This window comes from Cyprinodon tularosa, unplaced genomic scaffold, assembly GCF_016077235.1.
Source record: "Cyprinodon tularosa strain WSP-4 unplaced genomic scaffold, ASM1607723v1 ctg745, whole genome shotgun sequence".
Taxonomy (NCBI): Eukaryota; Metazoa; Chordata; class Actinopteri; order Cyprinodontiformes; family Cyprinodontidae; genus Cyprinodon; species Cyprinodon tularosa.
In genome coordinates this window covers 89,967-111,932 of record NW_024039502.1, presented here as the reverse complement: position 1 = coordinate 111,932, position 21,966 = coordinate 89,967, and the positions used below count along the sequence as shown (strand labels likewise).

At 38.2% G+C, this 21,966-nt stretch overlaps 1 protein-coding gene and 1 long non-coding RNA gene across 5 annotated transcripts in view; one reads left to right on the top strand and one right to left on the bottom strand.

The window, feature by feature from the left end:
* Nucleotides 1-21,966, bottom strand: part of camkk1a (calcium/calmodulin-dependent protein kinase kinase 1, alpha a) — a 110,302-nt gene that overhangs the window by 86,104 nt on the left and 2,232 nt on the right. The window contains exon 1 of one of the 3 annotated variants that reach the window (XM_038269958.1): nucleotides 21,278-21,380. The exons of the other annotated variants lie outside the window; for them this stretch is intronic. The gene's annotated coding sequence lies outside the window, so the exon portion shown is untranslated. Of the gene's footprint in view, nucleotides 1-21,277; nucleotides 21,381-21,966 lie in introns of those variants that run through there. 3 annotated transcript variants of the gene reach the window in all.
* Nucleotides 9,531-12,736, top strand: LOC119773130. Of its 2 annotated transcripts, XR_005279344.1 has the most exons (7): nucleotides 9,573-9,678; nucleotides 9,773-9,849; nucleotides 10,078-10,169; nucleotides 11,398-11,531; nucleotides 11,637-11,780; nucleotides 12,364-12,496; nucleotides 12,594-12,736. It is a non-coding gene; the product is annotated as an uncharacterized LOC119773130 (long non-coding RNA). The 2 variants fall into 2 exon arrangements; XR_005279343.1 differs by lacking the exon at nucleotides 9,773-9,849 and having other exon boundaries at nucleotides 9,531-9,678.

Sequence of the window (21,966 nt, the reverse complement as noted above, 5' to 3'; positions counted from 1 at the left end):
GACAGATGGAGACAGTACACTCGGTCTTTTTCCAGGGCCTGCTTTAGCTACAAGGTCTGGCTAACTACCTGCAGCTAGGCTAAGGCTTTATTCTGCTGCCTTAACTGCCTGCCTCCTTTTTCAAATGTCAGGATCTGACCCAGCATGGATAAAGACAGGTAGGATTGATTCAAAGCATTTTTTAGAAAAGGCAAAGAAGAATGAACAATCTGGGATTCACATAGAAAATAATATAATAGTGTACTTTTTCTAGATGTTTCTAGATAAACACATTCTCAAAAAATACTTTTTATATATTAAAAATATATAAAGCTGACTAATATCCCAGGCGGCCTCTGCAGATGGCCGCTCACACTGAGCCTGGTTCTGCTTGAGGTCTCTTCCTGTTTAAAGGGAGTCTTTGCTCTCCACTGTTGCTCCAAGCATGCTTAGTTTGAGGGATTGCTGAAGAGTCAATGAGTCGATGAAATCACCTGGTTTTCCTTAGATAGAAAACTTTGACTCAATTTGCGGGATGATCTGATTGAACTGTAAAGTGCCTTGAGATGACGTGTTGTGAATTGTTGCTATAGAAATAAACTGAATTGAATTGAATTAATACCCTCCCCATTATTAAACTGGTACATTACTTTTTCTAGGTTTGTGACACAATACTGGACTATGAAAAACACTGATTTACCTTCACAAATCCTCAGAGGGGCAAGATTTACGTACAAAAATAAAACCTTTACATGAAATTATGTTTTTGTTTTTATAAAGTGTTTTTATAATAATTTTTGCTGTTGGCGTTCATATAAAAATACTGGTGATATAACTTAGTATACATTTGATTGGTTTTTGGTATGTGTCTATTTTGAATTTATAGCCTCCCCTGGAAAAAACTCCCCCACCTCCCACTGGAGCCAACCCCTGTCAGCGCATATGAGAGGCATCTATCCTGCTGCTGCTGAATCGCTGTGCTGAATTTATTTGGGGAGTCCAGGTCTCCCTTTGTCTCCCACTGCTGTCTGCTTGTCTTTAAAAAAAAAAATCAGTGGAAGATATAGATGAAGAGATTGAAATTCATCCAGACTGAAATTAGAGAATATTTAAAAAAGACTTTAAAGAGTTTTTGATAAACAAAGAAAAAGGTGAACCTAAGAAGAGGTGACCCTAAGAAGAAAACTAAAGCTTTTGTAGGGAGATGCATAAAATACCAGAAAAACAACATTTTGTGGCCATAACTGGTATATTAAACATGTCATCTCAAGGCACTTTACAGTTCACCGGATCATACAGTCAAGGTTTTCCATCTAAGGAAAACCAGTTTATTGCATCATCAGCTCAAAGGAAATCCCTCATAATAAGCATGCTTGTAGCAACAGTGGAGAGGAAAAACTAACTTGTAACAGGATGAAACCTCCAGCAGAAACAGGATCAATGTGAGCGGCCATCTGGTAACTGTAAAAGGCGGTCCCGTCCAGAAAACACACAGCCAGGCAGACAAGCTCCGAGCCAGCTCCCATGTCAGAGGATGAAGAGAGCACATCCAGCCAGTCACAGTTAGAGAAACAGGACCACACTGAAAAACAGGCGGCCTCCAACATCTATAAACAAAGGTGTTGATGGTAGCAGCAACTAATGACTTGATTCTGACAGTATAATTTCAGATCTTCTTGCTCATCCAATCTCAAGGGAATGGTTGAAGTTTCTTTGTAAACATTACATTTCTGAAACACTAAACTTGTTCTGTTTTACAGATATCTTTATATTCCTTGCTATAATTTCGATGTGTTTATGTATTATTTTAATTATTTCATGTCTGTTCTTTAATGTAATTTGGGTTAAAAACCAAGTCAAAACATTAATATCAGCGCATTTTACATAAAAAAATCTATTCCTTCTAGACTTAATAAAGCTTTACGTTTTCTCTATGTGCTGTTGACTAAAAAACAATATAAAGTGAATTACCTCTTAAGTCCAGAGGGTCTTAGGAGCAAATTCCACCTGAAATTACATATGTAAAGTAAAAAAAATACAGCTCCTAAAATATAAATTGTAAAAAAGAATTGTTTGTAGTTTGTAGAAAGGCATTAAGGAATATTGACAGAATAAGTTCAAGCATGTTTGTTCCACAAAGGTTTCAGTAGGCAGTAAGCTAGGCGGAAATGTGATTTTGGCACAATGCCAAAAGTGCAAAAATGCATTTTTCTAATCAAAGAAGGGAATCTGCCAACACAAATATGCTGAATTAAATTATTTGAGACCTTCTGAATAAGGCAAAGCCTTTTCGACTAAGGTTTAGCCATTCTTTCACTGAAATATACCAATAATATCACCAAACTGAATAGAAAATATAATAAAATGGTCGCACAATTACCTCCGACCCCTCCTTCGAAAGGTCCGAAGTGATGCCAGTCCTTACGGGGTGTGGCTAAAAATAAATAGTTGTGGGTGGATTACAGGTGGAATTTTAGATCTCATTTTATTTGTTTACACAGCTATAAAACAAAACTTATTTGTAAAAAAAAAAATGATTTTGAAACATGTTTTAATAATTCTAAAGCCCCATTTCAAAGGCGTGTGGATAAAGCACCATGTGACTGTGTTTTGTCCATTTCTATAAATAGATAAGCATGAGCAGGTGTCAGTTGGGACCTGTAAAGGGCCCGCCAGGATTAATGGATTAAGCAATAAAAAAAAAAAATAAAAAAACTAGGATTATAGGATCATAAAAGACAAGATTAACTCTTTTTTTTTTTTAAGAACGTTAAGGTTTTTCTCAAATATTATCTGGGAGGAACAAGAGCAAAAATAGTTGTTGGGACTGTAAATATTGCCCAATCTTTAGTAACAGGAATATTATCAGTCCATTAATTAATCTAAAGATTGAATTTCACAGATGCTGGTTATGCTGAACCTGGGTAACGTTTGCAGCTTCTGACTGTTCACTCTGATCGCATCAACCCCAGCATGACCAACACGACTGACAAAACCTACTAATTTGATCTTTGATTTTTGTCAACATAAATAATACTGACTTTTTAACAGCTAAAAGAAGATGCCTCCCAGTAAATCGGAACTGCAAAGGAAGCATTACTTTTACAAAACAAATAATGTTCTAGTTGATTTTTTTTTAATCTTATCTTTGTAAAACAGGCTTCTTAATACCCAAAGAAGAAGTCTGGTTGTTTGAAAACCTGTAGACGCTTCTGGAAAAAAACAAATTGGATATGTGGTTTTGCTCTTTGTTTGAGGAAAGGTCACAGACAAAGCAGCAGAGCGGCATCGCTGCGAGTCGGCTACTGGTATCAGAGAGGAATGTTTAGCCCAGTGGCCCTTTGATGACTCATTGAAATCATGGTGATGTCTGAAGAAAGCTCTGCTTGTTTCTCCCTGATCCGTTCACTGCTACCTAAAAGAAAAGAAAGCTTCAAGCCAACTACTGCATCCTCATTAAACTCAGTGTAAAGTTTTTGAGCTCAACCTGCAGGCAGAAAATGCCCTAATAAATTGAATACCATCTTTACCTATTTATTCTGCAGTTCTCTCCAACAGTCAGGTTTACATCATCACTGGTTTACATTTCAGCATGTTCACTACAAGATAAGAATAAATCAATTTTGGTAGAGATACCTGAATAGTTCCATTGTTATTTAGCTTAGCGGCAGTTTGTACATTAAGTAATGATTAAAAAATAAGTCACTGTAGATATTACCGCATATATAGTAAGTAGTCGGATTAACTGTTGAATTAATCATTTCCTAGAAAACAGAAGTTCTCAGCCAGACGTGTCAAATTCTTTACTTAAAAGTACACAAGCATCTGTACTTTAGTACAAGTACAGATGCTTGTGTAAATATTAAAAAGATGTTCTTAAAGCTACAGTGTGTAATAATTACAGGGATATACAGTCAGAAATGTAATATATTATACATAACTATGTTATTTATCATCATCTACGAGCTCAGCCTCTTAACCTTAATATTTGCGTTGCCTTAGAATTCGTTATTTATAATTACATAGGAGCGGGTCTCGCAGCCATAGAGGCAGACATCTTTGCACTACGGCAGCGCAGAGCCAACAAACTAGCGCTTGCGAGATCGCCCATTACGCTCGAAAGTAACTACGGCAAGTTGAGAGAGATGAACTGAAATCTATACCCTACACAGACTAATGAAATACTATCTGTAAAATTATCTATGTAAACAAACCTCATCACTTGACAAGGTAGGTGATGCGGACGTCGTGGAAGACATTTTGTCCCGTAACGCTCGCCGTACTGTTGGGGGGGAGAAGCGGTGGGAGGGAGATGTTCATGTTGCTGCGGTCTGCAGCCTGGACGTTAGATGTCGCTGAAAATTACACACTGTAGCTTTAAATCTAAAAGTACAGGTTCTACGTTGTACCTCTTTTTCTTTCTCCTTACCTAATACAAAAAAAAAAAAAACTCTATTCTTTATTCCAGGGTGTCCCAATCCAATATTGATATTGAACCATAAATTGGTCAAACCACAGATATTTTCCTTCAACTAAAATTTTGATAGTGGAATGCTGATAGAAACACTCTTCTCCTGTTTTTCAGTGTAGTCCTGTTTCTCTGACTGTGACTGGCTGGATGTGCTCTCTTCCTCCTCTGACATGGGAGCTGGCTCGGAGCTCGTCTGCCTGGCTGCGTGTTTCCTGGACAGGGCCGCCTTTTACAGCTGCTTTTTGTATCTCTGCTTCTGTCTTCTTGAACCCCAGTCGGCCTCGGCAGATGGCCGCTCACACGGAGCCTGGTTCTACTGGTGGTTTCTTCCTGTTAAAATGGAGTTTTTCCTCTCCACTGTCACTACAGGCATGCTCAGTATGAGGGATTACCTTCAAGTTGATACGATCAACTAGTTTTCCTTAGATAGAAAACTTTTAATCAATTTGACTGTATGATCTGATTGAATTGTAAAGAGTCTTGAGATGACATAAGTTGTGAATTCCACATACTTCTCAACTATAGCAGTATATAATCTGTAATCTTTTATCTGCTATTATGTGTCATTAACCTGTATTAAAACCCTATTAATATATAATCCATATCCTAACTTTCCTGTGTAATCTGTAGTTTTCATATTTATATATTTTATAGCCTCTTACAATTACTCTCTGTTTATATATACCATTTTTAGTCCATACATACATATTCTCTCTGCACATAAATAAATAAATAAATAAATATATCTTGTGTAGCACTTCTGGGTGGATGCAAACTAGATTTTGTTGCTTATTACTTGTGACAATGCAATGACAATAAAGTTGAATTTATTTCTATTCTAATCTCATAGCTATATTTCTCTGAGTGATATCACCGATCAAGCCTTTTCTATTAGTCCAATCTACAAATAAGAAATAAAACTGAGTACAATTGGTGCTGATATCCTATGTGTATCGGTCAATTTTCAAAGCTGCAATATGAAAAAGTTGTGTGGGAAAATCCCTACCTTAAATAAAACAGTTCTCTCTGCAGACTTGAGAACTACCGTGTAATTGCTCTCTTCTCAAGGCAAACAAAGTAGCAGCATTTCAAAAATGGCCCTTCCCAGTCAAATGCCAGCCGAATGGCAGCCCACTTCCCTCCAACTCCCAGCAAAATCCCCTCCAACTTCCAGCCACTGGAGTGACCCGCTCTTGCATATTTTTTTTACTCTGACTCCACCCTTTCACTGAATTACAGGGTCTGACCAGGAGATTATGCTTCTCTTTAGGTTTTAATGTCCACAAATCATGACAGAAAGAATACTTTAGTGCAAAGATTGATACCTAAAAAGAAATTATAGGGGACCAGCAAAGGGCCCATAAAGGAAAGTGGGGCAATTTTGAATTGCTACTACTGTAATGGGTTTAAACCATGCCCATGCTCTTACCTTTCAAAACAAAAAACTAATTTGAATAATGTTAATATAAAAGTTAAAACCTTGGTCACAATCTTTATAGTGTTATCTGAAGGTGTATTTTCTAGTTTCTGTTCATCTATGACAAAACTTCTGTTTAATTTAACCTAACATATCACTCATCACTTTTCATGATGACAAAGGATCTTCTTCCCTTCAGATTAGTGGCAGACGTTAGCAATGTACTGTCGGTACTTCCATCCCAGTTGTTTTCCATCTAAAGGATGAAAGCCAGCATTTTAATCAAGAAATGTGAAAAGCACAAGCAGATTGTGAGATTGAGACTTTTCCTTCATCTCATGGAAAACAGAAATGACATATTAAAAATTCTCTGACTCCCTACCCTGGTGAAGGGTACAAAGAGAAATGTTGCAGACACCTCGGTGAGGCCAAGGTTAGTTGAGCTGCAGAACTGGAATGGATTTAAAATAATGCTTTGCTTGCTAGAAAATGTTTCTCTCTAAAAGGAAAGCAGTATTGTCAACTTTCTTATGAATATTTTCTGCTTTCTCTTCTCCTACGATTCAAAACAAAAGAGCTAGAGCAGCTCATCCACACTGAAGGGTATTTATACCTAGCTACTGAGAGAACACCTCAGCAGAAACAGAGAGGCTGAAGTGGGAGAACAGTGAGCAGAGCTTTAAGCCTCTTCTTATCAGCTGGCAAAATACATTGTGATCAGCAGCCTGTCCTTGGAGCCACAATAGCTCAATTCTAGCCCAGGAACAATGTTACTCTTTAATAATGGCAGACATTCATCCAGAAACACCAATGTCTATGTGCAGCACAGAGCTTACTAAGGCATAGATACAAGTATTAATGGAGGGGGCTTTACTAACCTCATGATAAAGTGAACCACCTTTTATGAATAAACAAGAATTGGTTGAATACGTTTTATCGTTAATCTTCCTACATGAAAAAAAAAAGGATTATATCAACCATGTTTTATTTATTTAACCCCTATTATACACTGCCTCCTGCTGCGGTGCGAAGCCCAAAGGAGCTCCAAGGAGCATGTCCAGATAATGCAATGAAAGCCAGTGAAAAACATATACATAAGACCAAAGTAACGGATCAAATCACAAAAACAAAAAGTAAAATACGGTCGAAAAATTAGAGCATTATCAGAGCCCTTTTACAGGCAGGGAATTTTAAAGAGGCACAAGAAGTAAAATTGAGAACATTCCTTATGGCGGTAGATTTGTTTCTTTATTATTCAATTAAAATAAAAAATTGCTTCAATCAAAAAATATACTTTGAAATAAAAACACTTTGACTTCAATGAAAATAAAAACTTTTCAATTAAAGAAAAAAAGTATTTCCAAAAATATAGTTGAAACTCAAAAAAATGCATTGACTGAAAAGGTTTTCTTTGCACACATATATATATATTAGGGATGGGACAATTTACGAAAACCGTCCGAACCGTTCGGTTCGACTGTCTCGGTTCGATTTGCGTGTGTTTCGTTCGGTTTATGCGCTGCTCCTTTTTCTTATAGGCGAAGCGTTTACACTCCAGAGCAGAAGGTGGCGGTACTGCTACCACAGCCAACCACCAGTAGTAAACAAGAAGAAGAAGAAGAAGCGAAGCAGCGTAGCCGGGTGTAGCAGGGAAAAAAGCGAGTGGGAAAGAACAGGAGTTGGAAGACGCGCCAGCAGCACTTTATAGGTCTGCTGTATTGGACCACTTTGCATTTAGAGTGACCTACGATGACGGCGGAAAGAAAGTTGTGGATAAAAGTGCAACAGTGTGCAAGCATTGAGCAACACGTTTTGTTTATGCTAACAGCAACATGACCAACATGTCATGATAACCCTGAAATCCCTCATACTCCGTCAGCAACCCCCGCTGCTCTCCAGACCGCCTGCTCAAAGCAAAGCCTACAGCCCCCACTGTGACTCCCGTCCGCTCCGCTCTGAGTCCCTTGGAGATGGTAGAGAGCATGCGCCAGATGATTAAGGCCCCATCCACACGAAGTCAAAACGAACACGAAACGCTGATATTTTCCAAAACGTTTGCCGTAAAGACGGAGACGTAAAATAAATGTGAGCGTCCACACGAATGCATGAAAACGCTGCAAAATGTATGCCAGGCCTGTAAGTGGCGCTGTGGTGCCAAAGCAAAAATAAGCGACGAAATGTTGGGCATGCGCACTAATATTTATACATGGTTGCCCTGCGGGTCCATTTTCGTGGTTAAGTCAAATTCAGGTTCTGAACTATGTCGTCGATATTGCTCTGTTCTTCCTGGAGATATTCCAGAAGAAGAAGATTCTGTTGTAAGCCCGACAGCAGGGTGAGTAGCATTAGCAGCAACGGCGCCATTGTTGTTGTGATACTGGTCGCGCATGCGTGTTTAGAGGCGACGCTATGACACATGCGTGTAAAAAAAAATATGCGGTTAGAGCTTAAAGATGGAAACGCGAAAACGGCGTTTCGAAATCTTCCCACTCTGAAGGCTGAATAAAAAAAAGATCGTTTACAGACCCCCGAAACGCCGGCTTCGTGTGGATGAGAGGCTGGTTTGGTGAAAAATTTGTGCGTTTAGGCCAGGGTTCGTCTTCGTGTGGACGGGGCCTAAATTCAAAGCAGCAAAACATACGGAAATGATCCTTGGTTTCCGCGGATCATTTAAAATAATTACAATCCATTATTTTTGGGGGTATTTTTTCATTAATTTCATAAATTTTTATGGGATTTCGGTGTAACAATCAACATATACCGAATCGAACCGAACCGAAAACCGTGACCAGAAACCGGGAATCGAACCGAACCGTGGATTCTGTGAATCGTTCCACCCCTAATATATATATATATACACTGTAAATAATATCCGTAGAATTAACAGTAAATTCCTGTAAAATCATGACATAAAAAAACTGTAGATGCAAAAACAATGAAGCATTGTGTAATTTACAATGATAAACTGTAAAACTCCTAACCAAATAAAACTGTTCATTTTACAGTAAGAATATGTTGAATAGATCAGAATTTTTTGTATAATTAGCAAATTAATGTAATTTAAACACAAATTAACTGTAATGTCAAAAAAAGTCATACAGTTAAAATTACATCATTGCCCTGTTAAATAAAAGTCAGTGGCCTAGGCCCTTTGGCACATTTCATAAAACGAGTTGTTGCCTCGGCAACCGCCCGAGCCGCTTGTCGCTTGGACTGCCGTTACCAATCAGCTACCTCTGGAATCCCACAGTCAGAGAGCACTGAGTCCATTAATGGTACTCATCATAAGGGGTCTTTGGGCTGCGCTTCGACTGATCCCTAACCTAATTTTGTTTACCATTTCGTAAAACTCTAAACCAAATAAAACTGTTAATGTGTTGAAAAGACAATACTTTTTTTTTTTTTGAATAAATTAGGAAAGGGAAGCTTTATGTAGGTCTAGTTAACACGGGATGCCTATCCATGATATTTGAATGGAAAACACAGCTGAATCAAACCATGGCCATCTGGAAGAGGACTTATTGAATTGATTCGCTGCTCTACATATATTGGAATTTTTCATGGAACCAATCATTGGTAAGTAAACAATTCTATTTTCTGTTTATTCCTGCTATGTAGGTTAGTTTATTTTACAAATACTTTGTTCTTTGCAGGAGAATATCAAATTATTTTGGTTCAATGTTAGCTCCGCCCATTCACAGGCTGTATTTGCGCATCAGCGTCAGCGTCCCACGCAGTGGCTACTAGCTAGGTTGGTAACACGTGCGTGTTCGGCTCTGTGGCAGTGGCACTTAACAGACACCAAGTTTGAGTAAGTAATGTCTCTGGTTCTAGCATCAGGTTAAGTCAAAAGACAATTTTGTGAAACAAAACAGCGCGTTTTTATAGATTTCAATGGCTGATAGGCGAACTTCACATTGCTACTGGCTGCTAGCAGCTAATAGCTATTTTGCCTGTTTCAAGCTCCCCACGCCATGATTCAGTAAGTAATGTCTCTGGTTCTAGCATCAGGTTAAATCAAAAGACAATTTTGTGAAACAAAACGGCGCGTTTTTATTGATTTCACTGGCTGATAGGCGAACTTCACGTTGCTACTGGCTGCTAGCAGCTAATAGCTATTTAGCCTGTTTCAAGCTCCCCACGACATGATTCATTGTCATTTTTGCGGGAGAACATTGCACACGTTAAAAGGTTCTGTGTTGCATTGTAGGGTTGTGATGTTCCATTATGTGGAGGACACTTGCCTGGCTAGAGAAGTGGACATGAACAGAGTGCCCTTGACTCCCACCATTGTTGTATGTGGTAAGTTACCCTCACTCACAAATATATCCCAAATTTCTTCATTTCTAATTTAAATTATGTTCATGCATCATCTGTAATTGTTTTTGTCTCAGCTGTTAATTTCAAATACCCCCACTCATTCTCTCACACACTCACTCACACATTCACATGAACACTCTCACACACACACACACACCTGCCTTCCAAAGACTGAACACATGCTCTCTCATTCACACACTGACCTCTATCTCTTAATTGTTTCAGTTTTTTTCAGATGTTTTTTTTTTCATTTGCATACATATAGTACACACACTTGTTTTTACACTTGAGCTACGAGTCACCCCTTGCTCACACTGGCTCCGGTGCAGTTACCGAGCCGACGGAGACCGCAACTCCCGCACACCCCCTCTCACACCGCCCTTTTGACTACGGTGCGGTGCGGCTCTGCGGCTCCGGCAACAGGTCCGGAGATTTAACAGAAGTTCACTTGAGTTCACGTAACTTCACGCGATAACACGGCCCAAATAAAGGATTTTTGCGAGAGCTTGTTGCGGAGGGCTCCGGCACGCCGCAAGGATAGCTTTCTTGCGGAATTTTCTGCAGCGCCGGAGTGTCTCGGTAACCGCAGCCGGACAGCTCAGCAGCCGGTGAGAGAGGTTTACGTCTTTTTAATGACTTGGAATCACTGCGGCGCCGCACCCACCGCACCGCAACGGTAAGACCGGAGTCGGTGTGAGCCTGGGGTTACTGACATGTTAAAATGTTACCTAAATTGGTGACCAAAGTCTGACCATGCTGAGCATGAATCAGAATGTTAACACTGAACATTTTGGGTTGCACTACATGTTTCAGGTAGTCAATGTATTTCCGTACATTGAAAATGCAATGGAAACGTATTACAGGAACATGACTCTCCATGAACTAGGGGAAGATGCAATGCAATTTGCAATGTTTGGAAATACACTGACTACCTGAAACATGTAGTGCAAAATTTTCAATGTAAACATTCTGATTCATGTTAAGCATGATGAGACCTTTAATAATATATATATATTTTTAAAGTTGCATTATGTGGGGGGTACACGGTTGGCCCCTTAGCTCCCCGCCTACCAGTTAAACTTTAATTAATGGAAAACTGTAACCCATATTCTCACCTTTTTTGTCTTTTCCTTTGTACTGATTTGACTGGTTGAGATGGTTGTATCATTTATAGTGGTATATGTGTTTCTTCTCTCTTCTGTTAACCTAGATGTTTCTTCTCTATTAATCCGGAGAAGGGGACGAAAGTGGAACAAACAAAAACAAAATGGCTCCATGTGAATCCAAGAGTCCTTACTTTGATTCAGGACTTCTCAGACCATGAATGGCAAGCTATTTAAAAAGGTATGTGTGCTAGTGCTAATGCTACTGCTGTCCTTGATTATTGACTGACTTTACTAATGAAACTAATGGAGATTATGTATTTCTTTCTCTTCTCTATTCCATTAGTTGTTCCTTCAAGTGACTGCAACAGTGAACACCCATATGTTTCTCTAGATGTTCTTCTAGAAGCAATGCAGTTGCATGTTAATCTAAGCTTCTGTAACTTGGTTCATGACCTTTTCAACCATGAATGGCGAGCTGTTTGAAAAGGTACAGTACAGGCCAAAAGTTTGGACACACCTTCTCAATCAATGTTTCCTTTATTACCATGTCTATTTCCATTGTAGATTCTCGTTGAAGGCATCAAAACTATGAATGAACACGTGGGAATTATGTTCAATGCATCCAGAGAGTATTCACACCCCTCTCAATGTTTCAGCATTTGTTGCATTGCAGTCATGTCCTTCAGTCAAATAAGTTTATTTTTTCTCCCTGATCTAGGATCCGTGCCCCATAATGACAGCAAAATACAGAATTGTTGAAGTTTTGGCAAATCGTTAAAAAAACTGAAATATCCACATGGGCATAAGTATTCACACCCTAGCTGTCATTATGGATCACTGAGTCTAGATCAAGGAGAAAAAAATAAACTTATTTGACTGAAGGAGATGACTGCAATGCAACAAATTGTGAAACATTGAGAGGGGTGTGAATACTTTCTGGATGCATTGAACATAATTCCCACGTGTTCAGTGTACGTGTGCTAATGCTAATGTTGTCCTTGATTATTGACTGACTTTACTAATGAAACTAATGGAGATTATGTATTTCTTTCTCTTCTCTATTCCATTAGTTGTTCAAGTCACCGCGACAGTGAACACCCATATGTTTCTCTAGATGTTCTTCTAGAAGCAATGCAGTTGCATGTTAATCAAGCCTTTACCGTGATTCTCAAGCTCTCCATGAATGGCGAGCTGTTTAAAAAGGTGTGTGTGCTAGTGCTACTGTTATCTTTGATTATTGCTGACTTTGCTAATGAAACTAGTGGAGATTATTGTTTGTTTCTCTTCTCTATTCCCCTAGGTGTTCCTTCAAAGTGATGGAGCCGATGAACACCTATATCACCTTTTTTCGTGGCTCTATATTAACAAGGTTCACATTTATTCACTCACAATCCCTCTCTCTCACAAACACAAGTGCGACCACACACACACACACACACACACACACACACACTAATGATCTCTTTCTCATTATTTTTTCAACAATAAATTTGCATTATTGTGAATTGTATATTGTCTGACGAGTGGTTTGTTACAGCCTGACTTTTCATTTAGAAGTAATTTGAAGCAATGTAGATAGTAAGACTGTAATATATATATATATCCTGTTGTTTTTCCAGAATGATTTTGTTAAAAATACAGTACAAATGTAAACATCTTTAAAAAGAAATGTTGTTTTTACGGAAAAAAACTGGCAGCTGTGGTTGCCAGAATAACCCCGTTAAAAATACAGTACAAATGTAAACAACATTACAAAACAACTTGTAAATTTCACGTCCTAAAACTGCTTATTGTACATTGAATAACTGCAAAATGTACATTTTGTCATAATTTATTGTACATTAAATCCCAGTAAAATGTACAAGTTGTTCCGTAATGTTGTTAACAGTTTTGTTGTATTTTCTACGGGATTATTCTGGCAACCACAGCTGCCAGTTTTTTACCGTAAAAACAACGGATTTTTTTTTACAGTGTATATATATATATATATATATATATATATGTATATATATGTGTGTGTGTATATATGTATGTATGTATGTATGTATGTATATATATATATATATATATATATATATATATATATATATATATATATATATATATATATATATATATATATATTAGGGGTGGAACGATTCACAAAATCCACGGTTCGGTTCGATTCACGGTTTCTGGTCACGGTTTTCGGTTCAATTCGATACATGTTGATTGTTACACCAAAATGCCATAAAAATTTATGAAATTAATGAAAAAATCCCCCAAAAAATAATGGATTATAATTATTTTAAATGATCCGCAGAAACCCTGGATCATTTCCGTATGTTTTGCTGCTTTGAATTTAATCATCTGGCGCATGCTCTCTAGGCGGAGCGAGACATGCATCTGGCTGTTGTCAGGTTACATGCTCTCTACTTTCTCCAAGGAACTCAGAGTGGAGCGGACGAAGCCACAGTGGGGGCTGTAGGCTTTGCTTTGAGCAGCCGGTCTGGAGCGCAGCGGGGGTTGCTGACGGAGTATGAGGGATTTCGGGGTTAGCATGACATGTTGCTGTTAGCATAAACAAAACGTGTTGCACAATGCTTGCACCCTGTTGCACTTTTATCCACAACTTTCTTTCCGCTGTCATCGTAGGTCACTCTAAATGCAAAGGGCTCCCATACAGCAGACCTATAAAGTGCTGCTGGCGCGTCTTCCAACTCTTGTTCTTTCCCACTCGCCAGTCCGACACAATTCTCCACAACAACTGATTTTTTTTCCCTGCTAAGCTGCTTCGCTTCTTCTTCTTCTTGTTTACTACTGGCGTTTGGCTTTAGTTGCAGTACCGCCACCTTCTGCTCTGGAGTGTAATCGCTTCCTCTATGAGAAAAAGGAGCAGCGCATCAACCGAACGAAACACACGCGAATCGAACCGAGACAGTCGAACCGAACGATTCTGACGGTTTTCATAAATCGTCCCATCCCTAATATATATATATATATATATATATATATATATACACATACATACATATTTACACATATGGGGTGCAATCGTGGGGCGCCCGGGGAGCAATTGGGGTTAAGGGTCTTTGCTCAGAGTGGCAGTCTGTGGGAATGGGGCTCGAACTCAGAACCTCAGGTTTTCGAGCTCATTGCCCTAACCACTAGGCTGCCACTCAGAAAAAAGTGAGTTTAAGTTTATAAAGCAATGCAGAACCGACAAGCAGCCTAACAGGGCCATTAACAAGGTCATGAAGCTCGCCTATTATATGAAAAACAAAAAAAAGGAAACCACAATTTGAATAAACAGAGCAATTGCAAATGAGATGGCTGCAGTTGCAAAACAGCTCTATGATTCCTCAGAACGAACATATTGTGTTATGACTCTGTGCCAACTTATCTCTGCAAAACACTAGACTTCTTTAGGTCAGCTTTTAAACTAACCTTTTTAGTCAAACGTTATCCAAGCTTCAAGCAGGTTGAATTATAGATATATTCTTTTAAAATCATCCATACTACACATGTGACTTTATGTGCAGGTGGAACAAAATGTAAACAAACAAAACTCTGCTGCCCTTTCATACTGGCTGAAGCTTCTCTATGTGGGTTATTCATTCAAACATAAATACACATGAAAAAAGGCTCAGGTGATGAAAAACAGAGAGAACGTGAAAGGAAGATGTGACCAGAGGAGAAGTTCCTGTGAGTGTTTGAGAAAGAAGTTTGGATAACCCACAGGAACACGCTGTTCGTTATCATAGTTGATTTGGTTATCATTTAACAACAGCTGATGTCTGCAAACATTTGACAGTGTGAGCATATTGCCGCTCACACAGAGCCTGGATCTGCTGGAGGTTTCTTCCTGTTAAAAGGGAGTTTTTCCTCTCCACCTTTCGCACAACCATGCTTAGTGTGAGGGATTACCTTCAAATCAATGAGTCTATGCAATCAACTGGTTTTCCTTATATAGAAAACTTTGAATCAATTTGACTTTATGATCTGGTTGACTTGTATCTGTAAAGTGCCTTCAGATGATATTTGCTGTGAATTAGTGCTATATATATAAACTGAATTGAATTGAACAGATGATATTCTTGGAACTGCAAAGTATCAGCGTAAATCAATACACCTTATAAACTAAGTTGTAACTGGGGATGTCCAAATCCAATATGAATATCAGAAATCTGCTCACAGACCACCACCATGTTTGCCTTCATCGATCTCTGCAGAGGCACTACATTGCGGTGATCCTCTAAATGCAGACCATAGACCAGTCTCCAAAGACTGCCAAATGCTAAGTGGACCTGGTGGCTATTCTCAGAACCAGATTATGTAAAACACTTTTCTACAACATTTCCTTTTACAGGAACAACATGGAGGCACCCCAGACTAGAAACATAAAGTATCCCAATGGACACAAAAAGCCCTGGCTAGGCCATCTGAATATTGACACATCCATCAAGGCCTGGGCTGAGCTTTCCTGAACTGTGGAGATACCTCACATTTCCAAAAATATATAATATTATACCTCACAGTTCGAAAATATATATATTTTTATATGACCAAAGTGTCATTTTAAATGGAGCCTGCTCTTGTCTACTAGCTGTTAGCTCCATTATCTCCATAAGCTAAAGCTAGCTAAAGAAGCTAGGTTGTCTCTAACCTAAAATATTATCTCAGGAACAATAAAAATCCTTTATGAAATACTATTTTACCAAATAATGTTTATTGACGTTGTGAATTAGTTCAAACACATTCCAGTTGCTCAAAATTAGTGAAAAGCTAAACTTTGGCTTTCAAACATGAAATTAATGCCGACCTGTGATATCATTGAATCACAATATTGATAACAGTTTTTGATCATTTTCATGTCTGTTTAAATGTGTACCTTTTTTTCTTAGTTTCATTTCATTAGCTCTGTTAACAGTTTAATAACGTAACAGATAATAATGGTTGAATGACTTCTAACATTGTGAATGAAAGTTTTCTGAGTTTATTCCATATGTGTGCACAGTTAACATGTTTGAGCTCCACAAAAACTTTCATTTGTTGTCCAAACATGCAGCCAGTTGGTCGTGTTCACAGAAAAGCTCTTTGATTAAATTGCATAAGTTACAACCACATTTCATTGCATAACATATTTGCAATCCCCCGAGTGTGAACCGAATATAACATTATTACATAATACTTTTCTGCCATGTTTCTTGGTCTTCATGATATTGCTCCTTTTCTAATGCTCTAAAGCCTCTGATGCTTCCAAAGAAAGGTTATTATTTTTCCCTCCATTTGGCATTTGAACAGGGGGGAAATTAGGGGAGGGTGAAAGGGGTGCTGCTGAAAATCACTAAGTTAATGAGAACAATAAGCGTCATTGATAATAAATGCTTAACAAATAGATAAAATCAAAGGTTATTAAACACATCTTTCCTATAAAACAAAGTATCTGCAAAGATGAAAGAAGAGGAGATACACACCAAGTTAGTATTTAAGCATAAGACAAATTTCTGCAGAGGGGAAAAAATGCATTGTGCTTTTTAGTGCAAGCCAACAATACCATTTCATTAAACAAATAAGGATGAGCTGCACCAAATCACCCTCCAAACTATTATTAAAAACTATTTTCAGTAAGAGATTGATGAAATGCTGACAGAAGCATTGTTTTTAATGCTTTTTAATGTTTTTAAGTTAATTTCACTGAAGTTCTAAAGACATTTCTAAAGGAAATACCAGGCTGATCCAGATACAACGACTAATTTAAATCATCTATCATATATTTATGCACAGAGAAGGATAGAGCTCCAATAAAAGATATTGTCCATTATCACCCAACCCACAAACTAGAGCTGACAGATCTACAGCAATGCTTATAACACACATCAATATTGATATATTAACAAAATGCCTTCAGAAAGAATGCCCACAATTGATGTGTGTACAAACTTCTGACAAATATTTTGCCATGTATATGAAACTCCTGGGATATAGATTATTTCAGAAATATTTGCTCTAAGAAACAAGACATAAAAGTTTGTAAACACAGACTGCTAGTCAGTTTTGTTGTAATCAAACTGTAATGTACATTGAAAAATCAGAAATGTCATATTACTATTATTCAATAAAATTAATGTGAAAGACATCCGCTACTCATTTAGAGAGCATGATATTTAGATGGTAACAGGAAGGATAAACAAAGGAGTAAAATCTTCTTGTTAAAAATCTTTAATGTCAGCAGCTTTTGTTAAATCTCTGGGTTCAAACAATAGTTTACATTCTTTGTAAAATAAATTATTAGACTCCTTTTTACAGATAGCAACGCTAATGCTAATCGCTAATAAAGGATTAAGGATAATCCATTGCTGTTTTGTACTCACACACTTTGGATACATTGGAATTACCTTTATTAGGTTCTCAGTCTGGCTTCACAAAGAGATGGAAAATGACAACAAGAATAAAAAAAAGACATAGATGATGTAGTAGGCTATAATGTAAGATTTTAAAGACAGTTTAAAATGCATTTATGTTTTTCCGTTTAATAGAGTAAAACCTTATGTTTTTTTTTACCTGATCTGCTTGATCTACCTCATCAAGTTAATATAGTATTAACTTGATGATATAATAGGAAAAATGTTAGAAATTCCTCTGATGAGGACTGAATACAAGCAAGAACATAAACACAGTTTCTAAGGTGATGGGCTTAAACACTCCTCTGCATCTGTTCTCCTCCAATCATCCAAGAACCCCTGTTGTTCTCCCAACTCCAGCCCCTCGACCCTTCAACGGCAGAACCATCCCATAACCTCTACGTTTTGCAAACACACGCTGAGAGCTTCCAGGAACTGGGGGCTGACTACGCAGAGGGGACAGCAGCCGAGGCAAGAAAAACAGAGCTGTGACAGCGAGTGCAGCTGGATTCTGTGTCATGGATGTAAGATTAAAGACTACGAGACTCTAAACACAGAGCTATTTGCTGTGGATACGGCCGGTGGAGCTTCATGACACTTCAGACGCTTCAGGTTGTCTTTCTTCCTGAAATCAAGAGGGAAGACAGCCTGCTTTACTGAATGAGCTCAGTTAAAGTCTTTAAAAATCAGCCCTGCAAATATAACGGCCAAGAATAGGATTGCAAGTTTTTGGTTAATGAATTCAGGTAAAGCTGATTGAGCTTATTGATTAATAATTAATTGATAAATGGCCCTTTTTTTTTTTTTTTTAGGAAAAACCTGACTTTTCTCCTGTATCAAGAGGATCTTTCCACAACAAATGTATAATAAAACAATTACTTTTCAAATTGATTAATCTGTCGATTATGTTTTTGATGAATCGATTGATAATCGGATAAAAAAAGGTTCCTTAAACAAGACTTTTTACAAAATTAAACCAGGTCAAACTAGCACTTTTCCAATTGAGGAGTTCTGGATAGAGTATATGGACAGAGAAAAAAGTTTCTTAAATGCAAAATGTTTACATATTTCTTTTTTTTTTTAAATTTTGTAATAATTGCGGCTCAAGGTGGGTCGCTCTGTCAGATAAAGGCATGTATTACATTATATCTATACGGATATTCACAATTAATTGTTTCATCCATATACATATGCATGCATATATGTATATATATATATATATATATATATATATATATATATATATATATATATATATATATATATATATATATATATATGCATGTATATGTGTATATATATATATATATATATATATATATATATATATATATATATCTATATAGATATATAGATATAGATATATAGATATTTATATATATACTAGGTATGGAACGGTTTATGAAAACCGTCCGAACCGTTCGATTCAACTGTCTCGATTCGCGTGTGTTGTGTTCGGTTCATGCGCTGCTCCTCTTTCTCTTTTTCTCCAGAGCAGAAGGTGGCGGCACTGCGACCAAAGCCAACCAACTGTAGTAAACAAGAAGAAGAAGCAAAGCAGCGTAGCCAACTGTTCTAAAGCGCTGCCTCGCTGCTATTTGAAAGAGAAGTAATGCTAGAGGAGAAACGTAAATTGATCAGGATACTAATCCGGGATTATTCACACCCATTATAGCAACAAGGATGAAGTATAAACACTGGATACATTCCTTCAGTTACTAACTAAATAGTAGCAGGTAGCTGTGCTGCACGGTGGAGCAGTGTCAATTTTTCTGCTGAAATTATGCAAGTAAACACATGCTGGGTAGAACGGCAATCAGTTGTTGTGGAGTTTTGTGTGGGTATGGCGAGTGGGAAAGAACAGGAGTTGGAAGACGCGCCAGCAGCACTTTATAGGTCTGCTGTATGGGAGCGCTTTGCATTTAGAGTGATCTATGATGACAGCGGAAAGAAGGTTGTGGATAAAAGTGCAACAGTGTGCAAGCATTGTGCAGCACGTGGTGTTTATGCTAACAGCAACACGACCAACATGTCAGCTCACCTGCGGAGACATCATCCCAGTGAGACAGTTGGCAGCGCAAGGAGGAGAGGGAAAGAGTCGACAGGACAACTTCAACTCCCCGCAGCTTTTAAACAGAAATACGGTGATGAGTCAGAGAGGGCGAAATGCCTAACTAAAGGAGTGGGATATTGGGACAAAGTGGGATAAAGGGACCTAAGTCTAGTTTTGATAGAGCCCATGCTTCTTTGTTAAAGATTGTTTGTCAAATAAATGAAGCACTGTCTCCTCTCTTGCAATGCCAGAATCTCACCTACTTTTAACCTAAGATGTAACAATGATGTATCAAATGTCAGACTACTTTTTTCTTTCAGTTTTAACCTGACTATACAAGCCATAATAGATTTTCCTAACAATCAACATATACCGAACCGAAAACTGTGACCACGAAACCGTGAACCGATCCGAACCGTGGATTTTATGAACCCATTGGTACAGAGACTCTAAAACATGCTTTTAGCTATGCAACATCAGTGCTGGGAAAGACTTTCTGCTGTTTTAAAAGAGTTTCTGGTTTTTCCCAGAGGAATGTTAAGACCTTTATCCATGATGTACATTAAGTAACCATAGTCTTCTCGATCTAAGTGCTAACTGTCAGCCAGTCTTTTTCTACCCGCCATGTGTTTACTTGCATCATATCAGCAGAGAAATTGACACTGCTCCACCGTGCAGCACAGCTACCTGCTACTATTTAGTTAGTAACTGAAGGAATGTATCCAGTATTTATACTTCATCCTTGTTGCTATAACGGGTGTGAATAATCCCGGATTAGTATCCTGATCAATTTACATTTCTCCTCTAGCATTACTTCTCTTTCAAATAGCAGCGAGGCAGCGCTTTAGAACAAACAGTGAAGTCCTCAAGTGGTAACAACATTGGTAACAGTAAGAAATTCCGACATGATCAGATAATTTAATTTTAAACTAATAAACTATTATTTTACAATCGATTGTAGGTTGATAATTTGTTTTCATCTCCAGTAAAAACAAAACCAAAGGCACCCTCAATGCACCATTCTTGAGGCATAGAGGGGGCAGCATTGTACTGTGGGAATGGCATCCTTCAGGCAGCCACTGGTCAGACTGGGTGGAATATGATGCTCTAAAGGTATTTGTAATAGAAACTAATGACATGCTTCATGCAAAACCAAAAAGAGAAGAAAAAGCATCCAATTAGAAATGTAAAATGCATGTAGTGATGCTTGGAAAGTGTTGCGACATCATGCGATAACGGCAGTGGAACACAATATAAAGAGGTACTGTACCCATTTCCCCAAGAGACTGAACGATCGGGGAGGTTGACACTTTTACTTAAAGACAGCTTCTGTAAAGAGAAGCCATGCTGTGTAAAGAGAGGGCTAAAATCTTCAACACTGAAATCATCAAGGAAAAAGAAAATCCATAGTTCAAAACAGCTTTCAGCAAAGTAACTTCCATTTGTATTTTTTTTTTCTTCTCTTTCAACAGAATGGCCTAAAGCACTATTCTGCAGCATTTCTGTAAATGTGCACATGCCCAGCAGGACAGAACAAAAGCCACTCACTTGCTGCTGAATTGCTCTGGTTGGGAAACCCATCTAAAGCTCATGGTATTCCTCCAACAAGCCTTTTCACGTTATGTCTTTCAGCGCCGTTTGTCACTTTTACAACCCATAAAAAAAAAAACTGGATGCAAAGCTTTTAACAAGCACAAAATAGGGAAGTTGAGCGGCTGAGCACCACAAGTGTATCAGCACTTTTGCAAAACTGCCTCTAAGCAGCTCGGCTGAACTCATTTTATACACGTCCTCAGGGGAAAGAAGTTGTCAAACTGCCAACTGGTTGTCTCTGCACAGAGCAGGCATCGTGTTGCTTCTGCAGAAACAGGCTCTTTTTTCCTGCAGTAGTCGTGCAGGGAAAAAGTAAACAGATAATGCAAGAGAGAGAGAGAGAAAGCAGAAACCTCGTTATGATAGATAACCCTTTAATGCTTGTGCTGCCCCCTCACAGAGTGCTGCTCTGGGTACAGAGCTCTATCATCCAAATTAAAATAAGTGTTTATTTATGGCTTTATTTTTGATCTTGCAGTGACACAAAGCCGAGCCAAGATGTGCAGAGCCCTAAATGGAGTTTGGTTGTCCGGCCTTTATGCCTACACATGTGTAATAAAGCAGGTTTCTTTGTTGCTGGGGATGTTTATCAGAGTAAAGCTGCATCAGTGACAAAAATCATTAGTTGTGCTTAAACAAAAAAC